The sequence below is a fragment of the Rousettus aegyptiacus genome, unplaced genomic scaffold (assembly GCF_014176215.1).
Source record: "Rousettus aegyptiacus isolate mRouAeg1 unplaced genomic scaffold, mRouAeg1.p scaffold_m13_p_11, whole genome shotgun sequence".
NCBI lineage: Eukaryota > Metazoa > Chordata > Mammalia > Chiroptera > Pteropodidae > Rousettus > Rousettus aegyptiacus.
Window position 1 is genome coordinate 91,770,858 of NW_023416286.1, and position 14,403 is coordinate 91,785,260.

At 49.5% G+C, this 14,403-nt stretch overlaps 1 pseudogene; it reads right to left on the bottom strand.

Annotated features, from left to right (window-relative positions):
- Window positions 1-13,721: 13,721 nt before the first annotated feature.
- On the bottom strand, window positions 13,722-13,840 carry LOC118609609 (annotated as a pseudogene).
- Window positions 13,841-14,403: the final 563 nt, after the last annotated feature.

Below are 14,403 nucleotides of genomic sequence, written 5' to 3' on the forward strand. Positions count from 1 at the left end.
TATTGTCATATGTTTTAATTCTACATAGACTTAAAACCCTGTAAGATATTATGAACACTGTTTTAGAGAGTCGATATTTATTTGGATTTACTTACATATATATTTTCACTTATTATTTATTTTTTCCTATAACATTTTGGCAGTCACTAACATCACCTTTCTTTTGCTCAAAGACCTCCCTGTGTATTCACTCGACTGCAGGTATCGACGGCAAATTCCTCCAGAAAATGTAGTGCTCAAGGCCCTGGATCCAGCCAAAAATTTTCAAGAAACACAGAGAAGAGAGGGACTTGTTGAACTATGCCCTGATGACGAGATTAACAAAATCCAAATTTTGGGAAATTCTGCAGGTCAAATGGCCCAGGGTCTTCAACAGGTAAAGCTTAAGGAGGAGATCAGGATGGAGGAGTCTGATATGTTAAAGGACGCTTACAGGACATAAACATTTTTAACGGACAAGTCTAGAAATGCATATTTGGATAAATCAAAATAGAAAAGCAAGAAAGAAGTTACAATGAAATTAATATGAAAGGGTAATGGTTGCCCTTAGGGAAGTCAGTGCTTTGCAATCAGGACAGGACCGGAAGAGACATTTCTGAGTGGCTGGCTAAATTCTATTTCTGTATGCTGGTTACCAGGGTGTTCGCCTTAAAACAGTTTATTAATCTATACATTTATTTTTGGGTGGTTTCTATATCCGTGTGTTATTTTTATAATAAAAAGACACAAAACAAAAAGAAATGAAAAATTAGTAAATTTTATTTTCAACATTGAAAGACAATTTTAAGCATCGTAGTTTGGAAGGAGCATTTTTTTCACCTAAGATGGTATAACTTTTCTTAGGAATTCATCCATCGGCTACATTGTTCTTCTTGAAGATAATGTGTCTTATTTGTCCCTCCGGCTACTTTCACCATCTTCATCTTTGCCTTTGGTTGTCGGCAGTTTTATTATGCTGAGCCTTGCGGTAGTGTATGTGTGTTTGTCCATCACGGGATGTAGAGGGATTTTTTTGCATCTGTGGCTCTCATTAATTTTAGAAAATTCTCTTCAGATAGTGCCCCTTGCCCATTCTCTTTGTCTCCTCTAGCACCATGATTATATATTTTCAATTCACTGTGTATCTCTTACCTTCTTTTTCTCTATTTTGCATCCCTTTTGCTCTGCCATTCGGTCTGCTTCTTTCCTACTGACTTACATTTTGGTTCATTATTGTTCTGCTCATCTATGTCCAATGTGTTCATAATTCACTTATTGAATTTTCACTTAATCTATTGTATTTTTCAGTTCTATAATTCTATATATATATATGTATATATATATATATATATATATAGAGAGAGAGAGAGAGAGAGAGAGAGAGATTTCAGTTGTCTATTGAAATTCTCCATCTTGTCAAATTTCTTAAATGTATTTAACAATATTTAAAGTGTGCGCCTGATAACTCCCATACCTGTATAGCATCTACATCCTCTATAGGTCTGCTTCTATTGTCTTTAAATGATTTTTGGTCACTGGTTTGTCTCCTAGTATAGCAGACTTCTTTTTACTTGAATATTGAACACTTTTTTATGAAAAGTTATATTGATGATTTGATGCCCTGGGTGACGTTATTTTGTTCGAGGGGGCTAACGTCCAGGTGGGTAAGCTAGGCAATCGTCTTCATCCAGCCTAGGCTGAAGCGGCTTTTAGTTTTGGGGAGAGCCATCTGTACCTAGCCTGCCTCTACTCTTGGAGTGTTGCCCTTTGAAGCTCCCTACTAAAACTCAGAGTTTTTTTTTCCTCAGTGTCCTTCATCCTTAGCAGGTCACAAATGCCATTTTTGTGCCATGAGATTGCTGAAAATTATCTTCAGCCGCTAATAAACTTACTGACGCTTCCAGGAGAAAACAGAACTGTATTTTGATCTCACCTCTTTGTATTGACTTCTCTCCTGTCTGTGAATGCCTTTGCCGCATCGGGAGCTCTGTATTCCTTCGCACAGACTTCTCCGTTAAATATTTTATCCAGTTTTCCCCAATTATTTTTCATAAAAGCGTTCATCTGATAGAAATGAATCTGTCATAGTTGAAAATAAGTCTGTCCCTAAATAACGACTATTCGTTGATTACTTACACAGGGGCCCTGTTATGTTTCTCTCAACACTCCGAGTTCTTCCTTTACAGAACTCCTCACACTTCGTAATTAATTATTTCGACACATGTCTCCTCCTCTAGACTGGACACTCGATGAGCCAGGAGGGATCTATTTTGTTCGGCAGTGAATCTTCGATGTCTAGCTCATAACAGGATCTCACTATCTAGTTCTAATGAATGAATATAGGCTTTTGGGCTAAGAAGTTTATTTATATTATGTTATTTAATCCTCGCCATAGCCATTTGAGGCAGTTATTGCTATTCTCATTTTAGAGAAAAAAATATTTTAAAAAAATATAAATAAATTTAGAGCAGCGAACAACTCCCCAAGGTCGGCAAACATTAAGTGTCCTACAAAACGTCTCTTCTCGGACACGCGATCATTATGCTTTTGCGACCGATACACACAGCCAGCTTTTCATATCCCCATATGCAGACGATTAAGACACCCTTCAATGGCTTCTCTTTGTTTTCCTCCCCCTCCTTTTCAAATTCTATGTCTTGCTTGCCCAGGCCTTCCACGCTGGTGAGCCAGCGGATTGGAAAAATAAAAGGCGATGGAACTCGCGGCCGCTGAGCAGGGCGTCTGGGCTTCGAGGGCCCGAGGGACCCGGGCTCCCCCCGCCCCTGCACGGCGGACAGCGCTGCGGCCCGGGCCCGCTCTCTGCCTCACTGTTGTTTGTTTTATTTTTTAGGGTAAGCTTTATTTTTTAGAGTAGTTTTAGGTTCACAGGAAAATGGAGCGGAATGGAGTAGAGTTCCTACATGCCCCCACCTACACACACGCGCACACACACACACGCTCACACACATACACACGCACGCACATGCACATGCACATTCACACATGCGCACACACGCACATGCACACACACACGCACACGCACATGAACACACACGCACACATGCACGCACGCACATGCACACACACACATGCACACGCACGCACATGCATGCACACACACACATGCAGAGAGGCGCATTTGTTATCTCCGATGAACGCATATTGGCTCATTCGTTTTTTTCCTGCCGTAGGCGACCATCTGTGATCGTGTGTCTGCCCAGTTTCAGCCATTTTGTGTTGAGTCCTCTTTTGACTTTGGAGTTAAATTTTAAATTTTGGAGTTAAAATTTAGAAATCTCTGCTCCTTTATTCTCAATGTGCCGCAGGGAAGTTCGCTTACCCTTGAACTTTGGCCTTCCTAGCACACTGCAGTGCTGCATGCTCAAAAGCAGGCAATTGACTCTAATATTGCGTTCTTAACGGAAGTTTGTATGACCTCTAAAATCTGCGAATGAATGATCACATCGTCCCGTTGAGTCTGGCACGTTTGGGATGCTGCTCATAATCACGGCGGCCCCTCCTCCTGCCCACTGCGCCCAGGGCTGGCTGAGGCCCACCACGTCTGAGGAGCTGGTCTTAATAAGTTCCGTCCCATGACATTTTTTTTTTTTCTCTTCGACGCCGTATCTGGCCTCAAACTGTCCTCGAGAAAGTCATTAACCTCCTTCAAGCTTTAGTTTGTTCCCTCACTTGAAAGTATGGATCGAAATGGCTTCTAGACAAGTTTGTAGGTAAACGCAAGTGTGTCCAGATGTGTCCATGTCTGACACACAGCAGGTGTGCGGTAGACATCATCAGGGCTCCCTCTCTCCTTACCTGCTCAGGTGTGTCGAGAGGAGAGATGCACAATGTGAGAGACGAAACGCTAACAGTATATAAAATGGGCTTGGACACAGATGACGGCCGAGGACAACATCTCAGTAATATCGAGTCCTTTCTGGGTTTGTGACCAAAGGGGACTCTGAGCAGCTGGAGCAGAGGAGCTGAAGGAAGGTGGTACTGTCGGGGAAAAGGAAGGGGCGGGGACAAGAGGCATCATCCTGCCCAGGGATGTCTTATCCATCGCCAAATGGCAAAGGGACAGCGAGCGGAAACAGGCTGCTCACCGGGACGGCTGGCCACGTGCCCATCTAAGCGGAGACCGTGCTGCCAGCTCAGTATTCAGAGGACAGGGACAGGGTGTGCGGGCAAGTCCACGGGGTGGGAGGGATTTCTGAGAGGGAGGTGCAGAGAGATCCAAACTCTAGGCACAAAGCGAAGCCACCGCAGGACCATCAAAGGACGATGTGACAGCTGTGGAGTCTCAGGAAGGTCAGGCCTCGCAGGAAAGCACCCGGCTGGCCCGTTCGGGAAGCCGTGAGCTGGCCTCTGACGTGATGGCCTGGACGGCGAGCCTGCAGGGCAAAGAGCCTGGGGGACGAGTACAAAGTTCTCGGGACAGTTCTGGGCCGCGACCTGGCCGCGGCGGGAGCGGAGAGGAAGGGATCCACGTTCAAGCGCTGTCTTTTAAAACACGTCCGTGGCCTCCACTTCTTTTGGACTTTCCCCCCTCACTATCACGTGACCATCTACAGGTGCTTAAATGTGCTTTTTTAATTCGATGAGCATACACACACACGCACACACAAAGGAACCTATTTGATTGATGAGCATTAAAAAAGAAAATCTATTTGAAAAGAGAGGAGATAATAAAATGGGCTTAATTCCGAAGGCTTATTTTTAAAATATTGTATGAGATTGAACGAGCAAAGCTTCCTCTGTCTCCTCCCTCCCTTATTAAAGAGGCATCCGGAATATAAAATAATTAACTGTAAATAAGAGAACGTCAGAGCTGGTGCCATTCACCTCGGAAAGCACAGGGCACGACTGTGACGAGCGCCGTAGTTTGTCCTCTAATGGAGACGGGCTCAGCGCGGGGAGAAAGAAACCCACGCCTCTCGGCGCGAGCGACTGTGCTGTCCCTAAACGGGCGATGGAGGAATAAGCGACCGGGGAGGAGACTCGGCCGTGGCCATCCCAGGCGAGCAGGGGACAGACAGTGCTGGAGCCGGGGGACCGACTGCCTCTGCGCTGGTTTGCAGCGCCACGGCCCGACCCTGCGTGCCCTGCCCTCGGCAGAGATCGGCTGAGCAGGGGCGTGGAGGGAGCACCCCACGGCCGAGCGTGAGGGCGAGAACGTCGGCACGTTTCCGAGAGGCAGAGGATGATCAGAGAGTGAGCCGCCCACCTCGGGGGAAAGGTAGACGGAAAGCTTGGGTCGCGGCCTTCGAGACTCGAAACAGGCTTTACGGTGAGGGGGCTGGAAACGAGAGGGTCGCCTCAAGAGTGCGGGAGGTTTCTACGAGGGATCCTCTCCTAAAACGTCCGCCTCTAGAAGCTTCTTTTCTTTGTGCTTTCATGAAATGGCTCAAACCGTTGGCTTTTCCTTCGATCGACCAGAAACGGTCGAGAGGGTCTCGGAAACTCAGGGCTCATTCTCTCCAACCATTTTTTTTTCAGTCTAGAAACAGCGTTGGAGAGGGTTATCAGCAAGAACCCCGACTGCCATGAGTTGAGTTGTGTTCCCCTAAAAAATTTGTCAGAGCCCGAACCCCGGTACCTGCGGAGGAACGTTATGGGGAAATACGGTCTCTGCGGATAGGATCTCGTTAGGACGAGGCCGGAACAGAGCAGGGTGGGCCCTGATCCAACAACTGAAGCCCTTGCAAGAGAGGGAAGTTCAGACAGACAGACAGACAGACAGGCGCGCCTGGAGGAAGGCCAGACGCGAAGACGGAGGCAGATGTAAGACGGATGCGTGGACAAGCCAAGGACGCCAACCATTGCTGGCAACAGGCAGAAGCCAGAAGGGAGGAGGAAAGACCCCTCAGACCCTTCGAAGAGAGTGCGGCGCTCCCAGCGCCTCGGCCGCGCGCCTCCGGCCTCCAGGACTGCGAGATGGTCCCTTTCTGCTGTTTTCAGACCCCGGTTTGTGGCTACAGCGGATGGAGGCAGCTAACGAATAGACCGAATAGACCGACGCTGCCGCTCGGCCCCGCGGTGGCGGGCGTGAGGTCGGGAAGGCTTCTGAGAAGACCCGGGGCTGATTGCGGCTCATCCTGCCCAACCCGGCACTGTCTCGGGGAAAAGGAGAGGCTTCCCCGTCCCAGGGGGTGACGGCTTTCTTCTGAGGTCGCAGTGAGCCTTTAACGCACTGATTTACGATCATGAGAAATCAGCATTTTTTTGCCGATGGGAAGAGTGGCGATCCTCGAAGCCACCTCCAAGATGTCTTCAAAAGCGCCTTAAAACTTTGGCCCAGGATGACAATGGAATTGAAAGGGTTGGGGCGAGCAAAGAATCGTTAATTCTTCGATGACCGGAAACTGGGCTTCCGCAGCTCCAGACACACGTTTAAGGATGCGTTGGGAAGAGGGACATCCCCAAAGGCAGGGAGATCCCAGGACAAAGAGAGGCGCTGCCAAGCGGCCATGCCGACAGGCGCCTGTGCTTTCCCCTGTTCTCCGGGGTCCCTGCACCTCACAGAAGCAGCCGAGGCTAAAACGGTGCCACCATGATCTCGAGTTGGTGGCACCTTTTGGAGCCAGTGACGCGGCCCAGTGGCCCTCAGCACAGCGTGAGGCTGTGGCCCCGGGGCGCGCGTCAGCGCCAAGGCTGTCACGAACAGTTCCGGCAAGAGCGAGGGGGTCCCACTCCTTCCCGGGCCCTGTGGGGACTCGGCCCTTGATGTCGCTCTCTCCAGAGGCCCAAACACCGTGCCCCGGGCAGCCACGAAGCACAGCGCCACCCGCCGAGACCCCCTCCGGGGCCAAGCCTCTTGCGCACCTCTCACCGCCCGGGCGGATTTGGGGGCTCCCTCGGCTTTATTTTAAATGCACAAAACCGTGACGCTCTGAGACCTGCCGCAGGTCTGGTCCGACTGGACGCGGCCGGTCAGCCGCACGGGCCGCAGCCCTCACCACGCGCCCGTGGGCTCGCCCGTGACGCCGAGCCGCGGCCTCCCCCCGGACCCTCCAGCCGCGCCTGTGTGCGTAGAAGCATTGCCAGGTGAAGCCCGGTGCCATCACTTCCAGTCATGAACGGTCCCCCGGGAGACAGCGCCGGCTTCGGCATCCCAGGCCGCCTCTCCTCCACCGTAAACAGACGAGTCACGCCCGGTCCCAGTAGGTCGGCCACCAAGCAGCCTCGGCCCTTTCCGCCTGGTGACTTGGGCCGTGGAGACGGTGCCCTCTGTGCCGGTGCAGGAGGCGCAGCGCTGGGCTGGACACCGGGGAGAGTCATCTTTGTTTGCAGGCCGTTCGGCTGGAGCGACGGGTGTTACGGTGATTCCCGGCGCTGCAGATAAGGGTAATTAGGGTGAAAGGGGCCCGGGCGCCCTCGGTCACCAAAGCAGTGGGTCGAGGAGACCGGCCCAGGTAACGACAGGGGTGGACAGCCCCGAGCGCCACTTTTTTTTTTTTCCCAAACTAAACATGTGCTGAGCGCTGTCAGCAGAAGCACAGACCAAAGTTCAGGTTTCCGCCGGTCCCACCTGGACCTGGGCGGCGGTGCCGGGCTAGCCTTGGTCTTCAGCCAAATAGGTAAGTTTCTCTCAAATCTCTCCAGTTCTTTGTCTCCAAACCACCGAAGTCTGGGCCGGAGTCATCGGGAGAGGGCGCGTTCGTGCCTCCTGCCAGGATGCCCACAGAGTGGCCCCAACCTGAAACCCTCCAGCGACTTCTTCATCCCTCTCGGGACGGAGCCTCGTCTCTGGCACGGCCCCCGAGCCTGCACCGGGCCGCGGCCTCCCTCCGCCTGTCTCCCCGAAGGCAGGTGCTGATGCCTCAGCTCCCCTAAGCGCCAGGCTTCTCCTCCTCCCGCGTCTCGGAGCCGGTGTCCCCGCGCCTGGAACACGTTCTCACCTGCCGCTAACGCCTCGAACCCTCCCGTTTCCAGCTCGGACCGCGCGCCTCGGGGCGGCCTTTGCTTCCCGCGTCCGGGAGTTCCCACACACGACGCCCTCGCGCTCCGCGTTTCTCTTCCTAACGCCTCTCGGGCTTTGTCGTTACCATTTGTCTAACGAGAATTTGAGTCTCACGAAGAAGACAGCCACCCGCGGGCCTCTCTGTACCCCCAGCAGGTGACCATGTTCCTTTCTGAGGGAACCCTGGAAGCGCTTGCCCAAGGCAGACATTTGTGATCCCTTCAGTCGGTCCCCTGCGAAAGGCCAAAGCAAAGGAGGAGAATCTTGTTCGGAGAAGAAGCAGGTTACCTCGTCACGTGGCAATCAAAGAGCCGACAGCTACCGACATTGGGCAGAGACCCTACATGTGCGTCAGGTGCAACGTTAGATATTTTTTTAACAGCTTTATTGAGATATGATTGATAGACAAACAAACAAACAAACAAACAAAAACCCCACAATGATACATGTCACCTTGTACTAGTTAGGACAGCTATTATCAAAAAAAAAGAACTGAAGATGAGAATTAGGAAGGATGTAGAGGAAAGGGGGAGAGAGCCCCTAGGAACGCTGGCGGGGAACGGTGTAAACTGTAAAATCCTGCAGCTGCTGAGCAACATAGTCCGGAGGGTCCTCAAAACATTAAGACTAGAACCACCACACGACCCACCAGAACTACCTACTGTACGACCCAACTATCCTTCTGGGTATGCACCCAAAAGAATGGAACATTTTTCAAAGCATTCTTTGCTAGGCTCTCGAAGAAGGGAGGCCATTGATGACACCTCAGAAAGACGGACCTCCTAGCTGGCAATCATTTAGCACCTGCAATGTGCCGAGCACGACCCCCCCCCCGCCCATTCTGTGAATGACAAAACCAAGGAGGCCGGGGAATGAAGTGATGTGCCCGGCGCTCCAAAGCTGGTACCCTGGGACCACGTTTGAAATCAGACGCTGCTTCTGCAGGGAAGGCACCTGTCGTACCGTCTCCCTGTGGAATTGCCCACCACCTTCCAAAATTTAGAGGCTCGCACGCTGGCAAGACGAAATCCCGGGCCAAATGTGGGCCATAGAGTTTACGTAAGGGGAGCTTATCACGTAAAGCGGAGCTGTCACTCTCGCCTCAGAACACACGAGGGCGGGGCTTGATTTCTACGCCCTGTGAATTATTTCTGAGGAATTTAGTCTGTGATCAGTGACTAAGTAACTGCGGCCATGAGGTATTTTATGACAGACGGTGTAATCTTTAACTTCATTTAAAAGACCTGAAGCTCTGTGGCTTCCCAACCCCTTCCATGACCCAGAATTGTGCTGATTTGCAAGCACACTGTGATTTAGGGGGGTTATGATCAATTGGCATAGTCACGAGTCATCTTGGCGGGATCTGAGGAGGTCCACAGTGCCTGGCTGCTCCCACGCCAGCCTCCTGGACTGGAGAATTCACACAGTGCTCTGCCTCTCCGAGTTAAATCGAGAGCACAGTGGGGCTGTCTTTGCAGGCCTTTCCACTTTAACGAAATGCCCTGCGAAGGGGGCATCTGCTGCTTTCAGTTTCGCTGGTGCCGCTTGGGTCCACGGATGCACCACCATTGAGCAGGATTATCACCTCCTAATTGTTAAAGACTCGCCGACGCTCCAAAGGCTGAGCTGTCAACGGCACTGCGGTTATTACTGTTTATTGGTTAGATGTCCTCTTCCTTGTGGTCCTGAGTTATTGGCGTCTTGTTGACGTCCGCTAACAAAATCGCTTCCTCTGTTTCTACGTGTGGCGACGATTCCTGCGGCGATTAATTCTTCCCCAATTTCTCGAACCTGAGAAATAGATGATTCTACCACAAGGAACCCAGAAATGCTACAGACGCACCCCCTTTTTGGTGACAACACACGTTCGCGAAGCGTCGGGCACTTCGTGTGAACTCTCTCCTTTAATCGCCTCAGTGTCCTTACTGTTAGGGAGTGTATCTACCGCACAGATGGAATACTGAACATAGAGTTTGCTCGCTTGTTCTATGGAATGTCCCACAACTAGGAAGTAGCGGAACTGGGGTTATAGCTCCTGAGACTGACTTTCAGGCCCCACATGCCATAAGTCGCTGTGCCGTGCTGTTCTTTGGTCCCTGCACTGGTGTTCATCTGAGTCGTGTCAACCTTTACACCCGGAGCCATGAACACTCGATTGCTTGTTTATCGAAAATACAATCCTGAGCGACTAGGATGTATTTTTCAACATCATTCGGTTTCTGTTATACACATGCTCCCCACTCCCTGTGCACGCACAACTGTGCTCACAGAGAACCCCCAAATGCAGGCATATGAACTTTGATGCATTTTCATTTTCAGTGGATCCAATCGATCTCTTTTTTATATACAATCAATCCCCTTACCGGTTCTTCCAAGGAGATCTAGAACCTGTTGCCTATAAGCCTTTTTAGAAATTAGCATGGCCTTTCTAAAAAGGGGTCAATTTCCCTGAAAAAAAAAATTGGAACTCCAAGGAGAGTAATATGGGGCCAGAGAGCTGAACAAGATGGCGCTTACCTCTTCAAAGGGGTCGAAATGATGTTTGAGACCTCTTAGGGTTGATTTTGTTGCACCTTGGAAACTAGCTGCATGACAGATTGGGTTGCACGAACATGTCCTCCGCACCTGTCGGAGCAGAAGCGGTGCTGAAATTCCCTTCTGAAGAGCATGGTGGGCCATGACCATCGCCGGGCAGCTGTGTGCAATGTGAGAAGCCGGCGAGCTGGGCGAAGCCTCAGCCTCCACCCTGCTAGTCTCACAGTGCTGGGCGCATTACGACCACGTGGAGTCTTGGTTTTTATTTCTTCAACACGAGCCCGTCGACACCTGCTCTCCCTCCAGACTCTTCAAAGGATTAAATGAAATAACATGGGAAAGCTGCCTAGCATGGGTGCTTCGCACACAGTAGGCCCTTGTGAAACGAGGAATCTAAGCCTATCGTGGTAGCAGGCTCAGTTAATGCCGTAGGAAGTATCGACACTTCCTTGTAAGATAATTTGTTAAAACGAGCATATTGCCAGGTGTCAGATTATCTAATATCAGAGTTTCAGTTAACATACAATGAAACAGTAAAGAAACAAAATGGAAAAATAAATGATCTGAAGACTGTTGGGAAAAAAAAGTAGTAGTGTCTAACAGTCATTTTCTTTCTTCTAGATCCTGGATTGGGGGAGAGGAGTTGATTATGCTTGTTTTTAAGTTTACTAATATTAGTTTAGTGAACTTTTTAGTTAGACTACTTAAGGTTGGAAGGGGTGAGGCTAGATAAAGGCTAATAATCATTCTACAACAGGACAAAAAGTATAAGTCATAGTAACTTTTACAGAATAAAATCCGTTTTTCCTCTTAGAGGCAGTGACTATTATGTGGACAGAAACCAGAGAAAACACTTTAACGGCATTGTTTGCTGAATAGAATTTCTGTAACCAAATCAAGCCCATTGTTTTATCACGGGCCATCTACCAGGGCACAGAAATAGTGCTGTTAGTACAGGCTCAACTTTCCGGAGATGTTTGAGTGAGAAGATTCTGTGAATGGGCATTTTTGTCTTTTTCAGATAAACGTCGATGAATACGCTGAGGAACAGACCATCATGAGACCAGACTCATTACCCGTGTGAACTGTGTCTTGTTTCCCCTGAGGATGGGACTCTCGCCTACATGTCTGTGCGGCTGGGATGAAACAAAACGAGACCTTCCGTCCTGGTGAGAAGAGTAGCTGGGAGGGTGACTCCCATCGCAGTCGGTTCTTCGCCTTCTTCCTCTCCTCGAAAGCAACTCATCAACAGAACCCCCCGCTCCCCGAAGAAGTTATCCTTGTTGTCAGCGGCTTACGATTCACTAGAAGAAAGCGGAAGACGATTCTGCGGCTCTGTGGCTCTTCACCTTCTTGAGAACTGTTTGTGAAATGAAGCCAGGCGGGAGGGGTGCCGGGTGCTCCGTGACGACGGAAGAGGCTCGGGGTCAGTTATCTTAACTGGCAGGAGCAGCGCTGACTGGTGGACCAACCAACCGCTTGAAACCACCGCCGCCGACTTCCCCGCGTCGCCCGCCTAAACGACCTGGTAGATGCTGGATCGTGGGCTAAGTGTCGTTTTGCCTTGAGCAAAAGGAAAAGAGAAAAGAACCTAAAATATCTCTGCTGACATGCAATTCATTCATTCATAAAATATTAACTGAGCGCATATCCGGACAAAGTCTTTTGATAGTTGCTATGGTGATCAGAGCCAGGACCAGGGTGAGTAGATGAGGCACTCCCCTTAAGTGCAATATTCAAGAGGAAGCCCGAAATCTCAAGATCAAGATACTAACATGTTAACACCATAGTTGTTTTTTTTTTTAAATCAAAACTAATGCAAAAAAATGAACAAAATATCAAAATTTCCAATAAAGACAGAATCAATAATAGTGACAGGCCACCTTAGAGCCTGAGGCAAAGGAAAAATCTGCAAGGGAAAGGGAAAAACACTGATCTTGTCTTTATTGAAAATTTCGATATTTAGTTCATCATAAACATTTTTGCACTAATTTTTATTTATTTTTTTAAATGTCTCATTACAATGTTATTTATTTGACTGGGATTTTTGGGGGGCCCGCTTAAATTTTAAAATTCTGAGACAAGTGCCTTAATTATGTCACTTAGCCCCTGTCCCATGGGGATAGGAAGGTCCTGGTATTCGGGAGTTTATACTAATAACAGGAGCACTAAGTGCTCTATGCAGATTACTGTGTCGCAGATGAAAAGTGCTAAGTGCAGAGAGAAGAGTTATGGAGAAAGTCTCAGGAGCTAAGAGGGAGGCAAGCTTATGTCGGCAGCGGGTCCAGTGGCGACTTTGGACCGGGAGGTGTTTTGCGCAGAATCCCAGCATGCTTTGGTGTGGCTCTCCTCAAAAAGATGAGAAATAACAAGTGTTGGTGAGGATGCAGAGAAGTTGAAACCCTCATCATGCACTCTGTGGGAATGTAAATTGACACAGCCACTGTGGAAAACAGTGTGAATATTTCTTGAAAAAGTAAAAATAGAGCTACCATGGATGGGATTCAGCAATGCCACTTCTGGGTATTTGCTAAAAGAAAACAGAAACACTACTGTGAAAAGATATGTTTATAAACTCCCATGTTGATCGCAATAGCCAAGACGTGTCTTTCGATGAATGAGCGGAGAAAGAAGATGTGTGTGCATATATAGGATGGAATATTACCCGGCAATGAAAAGGAAATCCTGTCATTTACAACGATGTGGATGGACCTTGAGGGCATTATGCTAAGTGACATAAGGCAGACAGAGAAAGACAGATGCCCGTGAGATCTCACGTGTGTGTGGACTGTAGTAGCAACAGTAACAACAAGCCGAGCTCACAGGTACAGAGACAAGGTGAGTGGCTCCCAGAGCGAGGTAGGGGGCCGGCGTGGAGGTGAAAGGGTGGAGGGGGTCAGGAGGTGCCGACTGCCAGTTATAACATAAATAAGTCCCGGGGACGTGGTGGACAGCATGGGGGCCATAGTTAACAATACCGGGTCGTGTATTTGAAAGTCGCTAAGGGAGTAGACCTTAAACGTTCTCATCACATGAAAAAAACTTGTTCCTGGCCGTGTGGAGATGGGTGCTAACCGGACTTACTGTGGTGCCTGCTCACGTAGAGACGAGGACCCCGGACATCCTCATCCAGTGTTTTTTTTTTTTTTTTCTTTTTTTTTTTTTTTAGGCGAGGCAACCCTTGGCTGACCTCACAGATTGCAAGGACCTTGTCAGCTTACAATCCCTTATATTTTATTTTTTACTCTTACAGCACCTGGTCTTCCTAGGTGGTCTCCCATCCAAGTACTAACCAGGCCCGACCCTGCTTAGCTTCCGAGATCAGACAGGATTGGGCTTGTTCAGGGTGGCATGGCTTGTAGACCTGAATCAGATTGTAAGTGAAACAAGAAACATTACTAGTCCAGAATGGCGGCGGCGGTGGGGGATAGCCACAGGCTAAACGAAGGGGGGCTGCGAGGCGGTGAAGAAAGCCCGCGTTTACACAGAGCAGAGCGAGCCTGGGGCCCTCCCCGTGGCAGCGGGGGAGGCCTTGCAGGGACGGATTCCTTTCGCGAGGCTTTGGCATAAACGAGGCCCTCCTCCCAGTTCCGTGCGTGGACACAGAAGCCGGTGGGTGGAAGCAGGCGAATCCATCACGCTCGTGAATGGCGAGGGTGACGCCTGCAGCTCTCTTCGTCTGTCGAGCGCATCCTCTCCTGCAGGCCCGGTTCCTGGCTCCGCAGCTGCAGTCTGTCACCGTCGGGATCTGGTTAACGTTCACGCCAACGACGAAAACCCTGGTGTGGAAAGTCGGTGACGTAAGCCGCAGTTACACAAACGCCGAGGGGAAAGTGGGACTTGAGAATCCACTGAAAATTCATATCCAAGATGGAAGCAGGTCTTAGCTACACGGTTTGATTCTAAATCCTGTAATTCATTCAAAG